This window comes from Hesperophylax consimilis, chromosome 4 (genome assembly GCF_061612785.1).
Source record: "Hesperophylax consimilis isolate HC1 chromosome 4, BYU_Hcon_1.0, whole genome shotgun sequence".
Classification (NCBI taxonomy): domain Eukaryota; kingdom Metazoa; phylum Arthropoda; class Insecta; order Trichoptera; family Limnephilidae; genus Hesperophylax; species Hesperophylax consimilis.
The window spans coordinates 22,348,124-22,360,444 of record NC_142839.1 but is presented as its reverse complement, the minus strand read 5'-3'; the positions used below and the strand labels follow the sequence as shown (position 1 = coordinate 22,360,444).

The following is a 12,321-nucleotide window of genomic DNA, read 5'->3' as shown; positions in this document are numbered from 1 at the left end:
AAGACACCGCCCATAGAACCGGACACAACTTCTTAATTTGTTTACGTATATCTTCTCGCTTTCAATTAAGTCGTCAAAAATATCTTTTGTTTCAGTTCTGTAATCAAATAATTCAAATGGAATGTCTTTAGATATCAGCTCTTTAAAACATTATTCTTACCTACTTTGAAACAGGAAATATTTTCATGTATAACGAATCTAATTTGCGTTTAAATGATGCTTCAAAACATTAACAGCCGTATTTTGTGTATATAGCAGGTGCAGCATACTTGAAGTTAGTTCGTTATCATCCACAAGAGGGACTGGTCTCGTCTCCGTCGGCCAAGTAGGGTACAACGGGACACCTCTATGATTCGCCGAATTACTCCATGGCATCCATAAGGATGAGTACAAATCCAAAAGAAGAATTCAAATGGAACGACAAACATGACCATACCGATATTGTCATGATGAGTGATTACATTTTTTTTTAAAGATTCAGTGTTTTATTTATCGCTTAAATTTAGTAGTTTAAGCCAAAGTCCAAAATTTATTATGTTGCTAAGTACTTACTTTAAACTAATTTTTTTTTGGAAGTCATTGTTTTCATCACCTAGTATTTCTTTATCATGCTGTATTTCTTTATCACACAGTATTTCCTTATACCACTGTATTTCTTCTTCACACTGTTTTTTTTTATCCCACAGTATTTTTTCACCATATTGTATTCTTTTTATTTTCTGTGTTTCTTCATCTGACGTGTTAACTTCAGTATTGGTTAATTGTTTTAAGTCATCTTGGCTTCCATGTTCTGGCTTCAAAGGATCTTTCGGGAAATTTTTCCAAATATTTTTAAGTGTGTAATAGTTTCCCTTAGGAATGCAGGAAATATCATTTACACTGTAAAAACGAACGAAATCATTAACAAATAACGAAACGAGAAAAATGCATTTGAGATTGGAATGTGCAATGTACTAAAATCCAAATTGAGATTACTATGTTTGTATCTCATTATATTATAGAAAACGTATACTATAAAGATATGAAGCCTAAACAATCAATCGTTCATATTCATCAGATGATGCGTGAAAGATAACATCACGCAAAATACATAAATTTATATTCTATTCCGGGGAGTAATGTGTAAAGCATCTTATTTAATTTATTGTTTTACAAGATGTCATAGACTAGTGAAGCAAAAACCATTGAGCAGGCGGGTGACATCACCTACTTTACAGCAAAGACCACAAAGTTGTACGAAATGAATAGCACGAGATTGGCTTTTACCCATCATAGACTTATCGAGATAGTTAATGTAACAGAGTGGCAAGGCATCTCCCAAAAATGCTCTCTTACTTTCTTTCATAGTGTTTTTTCTTTCACAATAAACCATCCCTTAATTTTTGAACCCATGGACCAGAGAAAGAAAGGAAGAAAACATGGCAAAATCAAACTGCTCTTTGGGATCACGAATGTTCCACAATCATATTTTCCAGTTACAAATAATTCATAGGATTTATTGCATAAACTCTACAAACCACTTTTTTAGATACTCCTCCCAAATAAATGACTTTTGCAACACCCCAGTGTTCGTGACTTTGTTCTAGGATAAGGATCTAAGAAGTGCCTCATATATTATATTAGATTGTATTGATTTGATTTAGGTATCAGAATATCTGCAGATACTCTAGATGAATTAAATTGTGACCTATCTTTTATATGTCAGTAGAAGTCAAAAAAGAAAATATTTGACATGGCACTAAATAAGCTCAGGAATCGCTATTTGCCATTATTGCATGTATGTCGGTATTTCTTAATAGAACATAATGTATTAGTGATATATAAAGCGAAAATGTAAAATTAAAGCGAAATTAATATATTCGTAATAAATATGAATTCTGCTAAGGTAGAGAAAAAGGGAAAAAATAATTATGTAAACTTCTAGTATTTTTATTTTTACATGTTTTTCTAATTCACTCGTTCATAGTTTTTCGTATGAACCTAACAATAAGAAAAATATATAGAAATAAACGAGGCGACATAAAATTAAACATTTAATCTACACATTAATCGAATCTTTAATAAATGAGTACATTAAATAACACCCATATGAGCACATAAATGTGTTGGTTATTTTCACATGAAAACTATTAAATACAATTGGTTTTGAGTAAAATTTTGAGGATGTGATTTCAAATAAATCTACATACATACATATTTTTTAATAAAAAATAACTTATTACGTAATAGAGTAAAGTTGATTGCCGTGGAAGTGAATTGAGTGGAAGGGCTTATCTTGGTGTGATAAACACGGTTATTTGTGTCAATATGTAGTCTGTACTGTCACAGTACTCCCACTACATCCTTTACAGATTTTTGTTATCCTGACATTTGGAAGTGGTAGTTATGGCACCATTTTTCATTTTTTCGCATTCATGATATGATTTTAGATTAATAATAATATTAAAAATAATGATGTATTGTCTTCTTTTCTTAGTAACGTATAGAGATAATGATATCCTCACTGGGATCTAGCGTGCTGAGGATTTCATTTACATATTATAATTTAATTATAAGAAATTAATATTACATCAAAGTAACATATGAATTTAATTATAAACATTATCATGAAGTATATATATATATATATTTTTTTTTAAATAATTTTAAAATAAGTAAGATAGTGTTTTTTTGCATAGTTCAGTTTAGTAGATTCGGTTTTAGTCTTTTGATTTCAGTATATTTTCTATTTCAGATCTCCCTATATTAAGTATCCAGCTTTTTATTTGAGATTTAAATGTTATAATGTTGAGGTTTTTGAGTGAGAGTCGTATTTTATTGTAGAGTTTAATACTATAATATAAGAAGCTTTTTTGCCCAAAAGTTGTATTAGTAGTTATTTGTTGGATAAGTTTGTGACCATGAGATCTAATATTTCTATTGTACGTGTTTGTTGTTATTTCTTGGGTTTTGTACTTATGAATGTAAATCAGTATAGTTTTAGAATATAGTTGTTTAATTGACATGATGTTAAGATTGGTGAAGATTTTGTCAGTGCTAGTTCTTACAGTAACTTTCAGGATAATTTTCATTATGGATTTTTGAGTTTTAATTAGTGGATTTAGTATATTTTTATTTGCACTGCTCCATCCAATAATACCGTATTCTAACAGTGATTGGCAGAGAGCCATGTAAATTTTGATTAAGTATTTTTTAATGAGCATATTCCTGATAGTTTTGAAAAACAACTTAGTTTTTTTTAATTTTTATTATCTAAATAGCTAATGTGTTTGGTCCATTTTAAATTTCCATCAATTTTTAGACCCAAATACGTTATATGGTCAACGTTTTCTAATGGGGGACAATTACAATGCTCATTTAAGTGATGTGGGCTATGAATTTTCAAGTTAAGGTTTTCTTCAGAGTTTTTTGTATTTTTTTATTTTGAAAGTAATGAATATGGTTTTATTAGCATTTAGTGTAAGTGAATGGTAGTCTAGCCATTTTTTAATCCTGTTTAGTGTGTCTTCTGCTTTCGTAAATGTTTCTGTCCAATTATTTCCATTTATAAGGAGAACAGTATCATCCGCAAAACTGATGATTTCTCCGTCACATTCTATGTGGCATAGGTCATTAAGACGAAATAAGATCCTAAAAAAATATCAGTTATGGGCGTGAACGCGATTTAAGTGGGCGAAGCAAATTAGTTTCACACGCGCTCCGCTCGAATTAAATATTATAATATTTCGGGGTGCAGGGGAATGAAGTACGTTGCAATGGGGAACACCCGACACAACGAACAGTTCGAAGTCAGAGCAGCGATGAAATCCACTAGATGGTACCCATGAGTAAGGTTTGAACATGAAATGCTTAATAATGGGCGTCTTTCAAACTATGTGAATAGTAATATTAAGTTGAATGTGCATGTTTTAGGCAAATTTCGATAGAAACGTTACCTATTGCAGAAGGAGCTCATGATTTTATGATTCTTATCAGATTTCTGTAACCATACTGCTAGACGGTAGGCAGTAACTTATGACTCGTAACCGACGTGTTCTTCATTGACAGATGTCAAAGCAATACGGTATTCAATCACGAATCATTTTCATAATATCTGATCATAATTATATCTGAATATATTGACAAGATAAATAAAATATCAGTCATTTTCAATATTTATTATTATCGTTTACAAAAAGTTACATAAAACAAATAATTATGTAATGTAAAAAGCATAAGATGCAACTTTTTTTTGTATAAAGGCCATCATTTATTATAATATAAGTTAGAAATAGTAAAAATAATTTTATATAAAAAACGAAAATAATTATTCAATAAATAGCATTTCGTCGAAATCTAAACGACGATTTCCAAATTGACGTTCTTTACATACAATATCTAAGATATGTGGAGGATCACGAACATTCATAGACCTTGTGACTCCAGGATCGATAAGCTCGACAAGAATGCAATCCATTTAAAAATTAGTTAATTTAATAAGCATTTTTTCTTCCCAGAACTTGTCATCTCGAAGTATACGATCAACTATCTCTAAGTTAGATAATTACAATCATAAAAAGAGTCGTGCTGCGAAATTCTATTTAATACAGTTAAAGAAAAAATATGTCTTCTATTCTCCTTCCTTCCAGAATAACGGGTTTCTTCTCGTCCTGTGTAAACAAAACTTTTACTTTATTTACGTCAATTTTTTTTTTTTTTTAATTTTTTTTATTAAAAGTATACAATACAGAATATAGTATATTATATAAAGCATTGTACTCCCAGGAGTTAATAAACTCATTGCGGGAATGATACGCATTACATGAAACATATAGCTGTATGTATTAAATGGACACATGATGGGACATACACAACATTATTATTTCAGATAGTCATTAATAAGATGAAGTTTGAGCATGTTACTTTGGGTCTTTTTACATTGACTTGCACATTTGATCTCGTTGGGTAGTTGATTATATTTTGTGTGAGCTATGTATTCCAGGGATCTTAGTCCATATTTTGTTGATTTGATTTTTGGTATATGTAGTTTGTTGTGATTTCTTGTGTTGTGTTGGTGTACGTCGTAATTGTAATAGAGTGTAGTGTTGGAATGTGCCGAGTGTTGAATTACTTTTAATATAGTTTTCGTTATTTCAAAAGTGGGAATGGTATTAAAATGAAGTATTTGGGTGTTTCTGTAGATGTCTTTGACATGTGTGTCCCAAGGTAAACTGAAAATATTTCGCAGGGCTCTATTTTGGACGACTTGGACTTCTGAAATCATTTTTTTTGTAGCAAATCCCCAGATTCCGGCGAGATATATTAGATGTGAGTGAATCATAGCATGGTAAATCGATTTTAATAGAGAGGGAGGAAGTAACCCGCGAAGTCTATATAAAACACCAGTTATATGAGTAATTTTCGATAGAACATGTTTAAATTGGTGATTCCATGTGAGTTGTGAATCAATGAAAAGGCCAAGATATTTTGTAACATCAGCCCTTTCAAGGCGGTTATTATCAAGACTTATATTAAGACATACATTTTTTTATTTGCAAACAGTATGTAATGTGTTTTTTTTATGTTTAGGCTAAGTTTGTTTAATCGCAGCCAGTTTGCCAGGCAAGCTACATCACTTTCCATTTCCTTTTCAAGTTCGTTTAAATCATTATTGTGATAAAGAATCACTGTATCATCTGCATAGAGTTGTATTGTACCCTTAAGTCCCCATTTAGCAATATCATTTATATATATTAAAAATAGTAATGGTCCAAGTACGGAGCCCTGAGGCACGCCACATTTCATCGTTCCCATGCTGCTTGTCCCCTTTCCAACAAAGGTCTGACAGTGTCGGTTAGAGAGGTAGCTACACAGTAACTTCAGGGGAGTGCCTACTATGCCTAGGTGTTCTAGCTTCTTTAGTAGTATCCCATGGTCAACCGTATCGAAAGCCTTTTTTAAATCTATAAATAAGCCTGCAGCATGCTTACCCTGGTCTATATGCTTTTGGTGGGCGTATACAAAATCGAAGGCAGCACATTTTGTGTTAGATTGGTTTCTGAATCCATACTGTTGGGATGCGAGTAAATTGTTTGATAGGAGATATTTAGTGAGCCTAAGCTTAATAACCTTTTCAAAAACTTTAGAGACGACAAAGAGGATGGATATAGGACGGTAATTAGAAGGATTTTTTTTGCAATCATCTTTGTAAATCGGAATTATTTTTGCTATCTTTAGTTGATCTGGGAAGATTCCACTATTCAGGGATTGATTAATAAGAAAAACAAGGTGGTCAGCTAATATATCTTTGCAAAAGTTCAGGTACACTGGTGTAATTCCATCTAAACCTGGAGATGCATTAGACTTTAGTTGAGAGATGATACTGAGAACTTCTGTTTTATTTGTTTTGGCCATGTATAAGGACTGGATTGCTTTTTGATCCGTGTTTATAGTGATAGAATCATCTGGATATGATGCAATTGTAGCTGCTAAGTTTTCCCCAACTGATATAAAGAAGTTGTTAAAAGTTGAAGCTATCTGTGTTGGGCATGTTATTTCTTCATTCTTAATGAGAAGACATTCAATTTCATCTTTCTGGGGTGTCGAGCTATTTGTTAGAATTGCATTTATTATTTTCCATGTCTGTCGCGGATAACGCAGGTTTTCTTTAAATATAGTCGTGTAGTATTTGGTTTTAGCATATCTTCTATAGTTGGTAACTTGATTTCTTGTTTTATTTCTCAGTGCTGTGAATATATCACTTTGCTGATTTTTTTTCCAGATTTTAAACGCATTGTTGCGCTGTTTGATAAGTGCATTTAATTTTGCATCAAATCATGGAGTATTACCCCTCCGTTGGTCTCCTATGCGTAACTCAGATTTATGTTGGGATGATTTTATTGCTGTTTTGATGTATTCATTAAAATTATTATAGATTTCATTGGCATTACTGGTGGTTTCGTGTGGAAAGTTGTGGGATTCTACATATGTTTTTAACATGTTTTTATCGGTTTTGGTGTTGTTTGAAAAAGAATGTATTCTATTATTAGTGTGATGTTTCAAGCTGTTTTGGTAATCTAATATCAAAATGTTATGATCACTTAGGTAGGCATCTATATTTGCAGTAGTTGAGGAAATATTTTGTCTGTTTGAGATGATATGGTCTATTAGAGAAGTAGAGGTATCTGTTACTCGTGTAGGATAGGATGTGTTACATATGAAACAGTTGTATGAGTGTTGATGTATTTAAGAGATGTATTATTTTTTTGAAGAATGTCAATGTTGAAATCACCAAAGATAAGGGTATCATCTATACAGTTATTTAAAATAGATTCATGATACATTAAGAATTCGTTAATGTTTGAGGTAGGCTTTCTGTTTATAACATAAATATTTAACGGTTTAAAATTTCTATTACGGATATATAATTGAAAACAATATGTATGGGAAATATGTATTTGAAAATTTTTTACGACTTCAATACGTTCATAATAAAATTATATGTTTAAATCAGAATTTTTCTCCGGTGAAATCGGTCCTTTCGGCATCGGATTATTGATATATTAAGTATTTTCGTGATTAAATAAAAACAATATTAGAAACATTATGTTAATTCACTTTTCAATCAAATTTTGGAATTATACACACGAGCGTATAAGTACGTATAGACGGGTATATACAAGTGTATAAATTACCTGCTGTAATATAGATAGAGGTGGTATATTGCTGAGTCTAGAAGCAAGCATTAATTGCACATTTTTTCTGTGTTCTTTATTCTGCCTTTGATTTTTTTCACCCTGCTTACTAGCGGATACCTGTTCTTTTTTTCTTTGTTGCCATATGCCTTTGCCTTTGTTGTTATATGATATTGGTCGGTTTTTGTATTGATTTGTTGATTATAAACGTACCTACATGTTATCTGGGTTATAAATGTGAGAATGTTGTCGATATATTTGGGGATTCCGTATTATAGGCCAGTACACATAGCGCCAAAAAGGGGGTTGCGATCGTAATTATTCCGGTAGTCCCAATTTTTTTATATGTTTTATAAACTGATCCCATGATGTATAATCTGAATTTCCGACCATGGCGCACCTGTGCTCGCGCCACCATTTAAAAAAAAACCGGCTGTAATCGCGCCAAAATCTAGTTTTTCCAAAATATCTCATTCTCAATGCAAATTTTGGCTAAATTAGCTAGATAATTAAAGTAAAACATAAAATTACCTACAACTTTTGTGAAAACAATTTTCTTCAATCTCTAATAGGTACCGAGGTAGAAAGTCGTAAAGGTGCGTATATTTTTGAAAAAAACAAGTTTTTTGCGCGACTAGCTTTGATTTTTTGTAAATATCTCGTTTCCAGTACAATTTTGTGTAAAAATTATTGATACTAATTTTGTAGAAAATAAAATTTCATAAAATAAATAGGTATATAATTTATGTGTTTTGATTCTAATACGTATCCAAGCTCTAATCCACCAAAACCAGGCCAAAAATTGAAACAGAGGTAAAGTGTTTTAAATTTCATTCCTTAATTTTATTTTTCTTCAACAATTATTGTTGTGAGAACATATCAGTTGACAACAATCGTCATGCCTGCGTCAGACCTAGCTATAAGGGGCTGGAAACGGCATGCACGTTAGTGTCATAAGAACTAGAGCCAGCAAATAGTGAAAACTTTTCAGGTTCATTCATCTCTGGTCCGTGCTGAAAAATAATGTCAGTTTTTGTTAATTTTTTTAGATCGCTTATTTAATCATATAAAATTAATATTATTTACTTTATATTTACAGAAATTGTGAAAAAATTACCATGTTGAGTGTCGGTATAGTGTTTAACACAATACTCGTATTTTCTTTATTATTTGCAATATTATCTGGATGAAGTTTTGCGGAATTTTTCCTAAAATGAGAAATATTGTTAATTATTTATACTGTCTCTATTCCCTAATTATTTAGAGATGTATTAAGACATGCCCGACAAACTTTCACCAACAATTCCTGAGCTTATTTGGTGTAAAAAATGCATTTCGGTAAAAATAAAAATATGTCACCGGAAATCAAAATTAATTTACTTCTTATATTCCAAATTCAATATGCTCAGAAGTTTATCGACTGCGTATATATGTATATATCTACATATATAAAATTATTTAAGCTGACATTGTACAATTATGTTCTGTAAAAAACGTATCCCAAAGATCTATTTTTATGTGTGTATTTAAGTAGTACCTTCTCCATTCCGTTAAACATTTTCCTTGGTGCCGTAATTTTGTTCGGGATAAAACTCCTTTTGTCTTCTGTTTTCCCATATTTAACTGAAACGTAAGTATATATTAGCCAAGAGATTTATTATAAATTGGTTCAATTTTACCTTAAATTTGAAAATCATTTCAACGTAAGTAAGTGCAGTAACTTGGGGAGATAATTGCACAATTCTATCTACAACAAATGATCTAACAATCTAAACTTAAAATATTAATGACTCTTTTTAATATTCGAATGACTTTAGGTACTTTATAGGTGACATATGTCTAATTGTCTGTATGGAGAAAAACTTTCGATGTAGAGTTTTTGTTTTATGGAAAAAAACTTTTGAATTTCAAAAATTTGTTGTTGGGTAATTTAACTGGTTTTGGTGGATAAGAGCTTGGATACATATTAGAGTTAAAACACATAAATTAAATACCTATTTATTTTATGAAATTTTATTTTCTACAAAATTAGTATCAATAATTTTTTCACAAAATTGTACTGGAAACGAGATATTTACAAAAAACAAAAGCTAGTCGCGCAAAAAACTTGTTTTTTTCAAAAATATACGCACCTTTACGACTTTCTACCTCGGTACCTATTAGAGATTGAAGAAAATTGTTTACACAAAAGTAGTAAGTAATTTTATGTTCTACTTTAATTGTTTAGCTAATTTAGCCGAAATTTGCATTGGGAATGAGATATTTTGGAAAAACTAGATTTTGGAGCGATTTCGGCCGGTTTTTTTCAAAATGGCGGCGCGAGCACAGGTGTGCCAAGGTCGGAAACTCAGATTTTACATCAGGGGACCAGTTTATAAAACATATAAAAAAATTGGGACTACCGGAATAATTACGATCGCGAATCGGTAATTGCCCTGGAGTATTAGTAATGAAACGAACTCTTCACAAACACTTTATTGAAATATAAGAGAATACCACTCCTTAGTAAAAAAACTCCTTTTATTTTACCATAATTTATTAGATATTCCATTGTTACAACTAACATGACTGTATAATTAGAAATTAATGTAAAAGCCCAGTAGGGCGTAAATAAATAAAACTAGGAAAACGATTCTAGTGAAGGGGCACTCTATAACATTCTGTGCCGCTGGTTGTGACAACCGGACAGACAGCCGCGTCGCGTGAAAAAAAAGATTAATAGTAAAAAAGTCTACTTGGGCTAGAAATGATATATAATAACATAACGACAATACTTTAGTGTCACCTTTTTTCTCAAGTGCCTACACATTTACGCATTTAACAATGTATTCTTTTGTATTGGTTATTATTTATATTTATATTTATTATTTATATAAAAAAACCTTTACTCACTTGAGGAAGAAGTTAAATTATAAAAAACAGAAAATTTCACTAATAGATTTCAAAGTATCGTTTGATTAAATAAAAAAATACGTAAAAGAAATGACCGGAGCGACCGGCCGGGTGACACAACCTTACAGGCCGGAACTTTCGCGGCGTCTGAATCAATACGTAGTAACTCCTTGTCAACCCGCACACAAATATACTACGCACAATAGAGAGTTTTGAAGTACTGGCGGTCGTTTTTCGTGTATCTGGCCAGAAATTGGATTTTCGCGAGTGTTTTTATTTTAATTAATTCTTATGAATACATTAATAAAATCTCTAATCTTTTGTGAGGGAGTCGTCGGGAAGTTACTAATTCATCGTCTAGAAAAATAAAATCTGGTACTTGCCGCTTATCTTACAACATTTTACATTTAATAAAATGTACTTATCGTTTTACATAATATATTTAATTGTAAGGTCCTGTTTTTATTAATCTTAAATATAAATAACTTGCATCCCTTCGAATCCCTCTAGAAACATTTAAGATTTTAGTAATAAGCTCATCAGAAATAATTAAAATGTGAGCGTCGGGGCAAATCCCCGTTATCAGGGTATTGTGTCGCCTTAATGTAAATAAGGAACAGAATCGGACCCCGAATACTTCCTTGAGGCACCCCGATTTGACATCAATACACTCACTGGTTATGTTGTTAAGTTTCAAAGTTTGCTTTCTATTTCCTATGTAGCTTTAAAAAAATATCAGTTCATTATTTATCAGTGATCCCTATGTTCTCTAGTTTTTCAAAAAGATATGAGTGATTTATTGTGTCGAAGGCTTTAGAAAGGTTGAGAAATACTCCAATTCATTTTTTATTTGAATCTAGAGAATTTTTAATACATTTAATTACTAAGGCTATGACGTTTGATGTTCCTAGATATTTTCTGAAACCAAATTGTTTTGGTGATAATAGTTTATTTGATTCTAGGTAATCGACGAGTTGAGTTTTAACTGTTATTTCTAAGATTTTAGATAATGTGTTCAGAATTGTGATTGGTCTGTAGTTATTGATATCTGTACGATTTCCTGATTTAAAGATTGGTGTAATAGTCCCTATTTTGAGTTGGGATGGAAATCTGCTTTCCGTAATAGATTTGTTTATTAGAAAGAGTATCGGTTCGGTAATTTCATCTTGTATGAATTTTAATGTTTTCATTGTGATTTCATCACAACCAGATGAAAATGTTGGTTTGAATTTAGAAAAAATTAGTGTTAGTTCTTGTTTAGTGATTTGTTTTATAGCAAATTTAAACCTTTGTGGATTTGGGTGTTTGATTATTTTCGGGTTATAGAGTGGGGTTTGGTTATTTGTAATTTTATTCGCTAAGTTCGAGCCTATGTTTGCAAAGAAGTTGTTTGTGTAGTTAATTAGTTTATGTACGTTTTTGTTGAGCGAGAGTGTACCGTTCTCTGTGTTGATTTCTTCCAATGGGTTTGCTTTGTTTTGATTTGTGTAGGTGATTTCTTTAATTATTTGCCAGATAAGTTTTGGATTATTATTGGATTGATGTATTTTAGATCTGTAGTAATTTTGTTTGGCCGATTAAGTAAGATTGGAGCAGATGTTTCTATAATTTTTGTAAAATAGTGTTAGGGAAAGGTCAAATGGGTAGTTTTTTACTTGTTGATGGATCATGTCTCTTTTTCTTATACATTTTAGTAGGCTCGGTGTGATCCATGCTTTTTTGATAATTTTATTGTGTGAATATGTGTATGTTTTTA

At 31.3% G+C, this 12,321-nt stretch overlaps 1 long non-coding RNA gene across 1 annotated transcript; it reads right to left on the bottom strand.

Moving 5' to 3' along the window:
- Positions 1-6,188: 6,188 nt before the first annotated feature.
- On the bottom strand, positions 6,189-10,992 carry LOC149424360 (uncharacterized). Its single transcript, XR_016302110.1, has 4 exons — positions 10,566-10,992; positions 9,211-9,296; positions 8,791-8,881; positions 6,189-8,686 (listed from the first exon to the last, which is right to left on the bottom strand). It is a non-coding gene; the product is annotated as an uncharacterized LOC149424360 (long non-coding RNA).
- Positions 10,993-12,321: the final 1,329 nt, after the last annotated feature.